The sequence below is a fragment of the Atta colombica genome, unplaced genomic scaffold (assembly GCF_001594045.1).
Source record: "Atta colombica isolate Treedump-2 unplaced genomic scaffold, Acol1.0 scaffold125, whole genome shotgun sequence".
Taxonomy (NCBI): domain Eukaryota; kingdom Metazoa; phylum Arthropoda; class Insecta; order Hymenoptera; family Formicidae; genus Atta; species Atta colombica.
This window is the reverse complement of record NW_017259212.1, coordinates 891,010-892,053: the sequence shown is the minus strand read 5'-3', so window position 1 is coordinate 892,053 and position 1,044 is coordinate 891,010.

Below are 1,044 nucleotides of genomic sequence, written 5' to 3'. Positions count from 1 at the left end.
TATATATATATATATATTGTATATTATACGCCCCATATACGAATAACATATAATTTATACACGAACGCTGATAAAATTTTCCATCCAACATCGCTGAGTGTTTGCGGGTATTAAATCTCAGTCGTTTGTGTCTCTGAGGTCAAAGAATACTAAAGAAAAAATAGTATCTACAAAATTTAGTGTAAATTCTCTTATTAGCAATTACGTTGAAAGCAAGTATCTGTGAATATATTGACAATGCATGAATATATGACACAGGAAAGCTATAAACAATGTAGCAAATTAATTCATTCTTATTTTTCATTATATTATATATAGTTTTTCATATTTAGATATAGAACATAATATAAATTCATATAGCACAATTGCAGCAATAAATTATGTTTCCAGCTAAAAGAGCGACCTCAAAGATTACAGATAAAAGATACATGTGATTATCATAAAAATGTACAAATTGAATACTTTTTTTATTAACAATCAATATTCGCTATCCGGGTTTTGGCATACGATGATTATAAAAATTGCTTTTTAGAAAACGTCTCAATATATATTCACAAAATACACACATGCACACACGCACACATTCATTTCTCTATCGCTCTTATTTTCTCATTTTCGCTTATTACAATATATATCCGATTACCCGCATATACGAATCTTTTTGAACAGTTCTGTAAAGATTATTTAAAAACATGATTCATAGAGGAGTATGCTTATATAGAGCATAACAATATATTCCATACATATTATACTCTTTGGACAGAGCATGCACATGATTAAACACTTGTTTTAATATAAGTTATCAACATTTGTTGATATTGTGTTTTGTAAGAAAGAATTTATTTTTCTTCTTTGTGAAATAGAATTATCTTTCGCCCATCTTATATCTTACGAATAAATTATACATATATTTACTAATATAATGCTTCAATGAATATCTATCTTTTCGAAAAAATAAAAGTACGTATTAAAAATTTCGTTTTATTGTGTTGCATTATTATAATCATAAATGGAATCATAATGTTCACTTCTATATCCCACGTA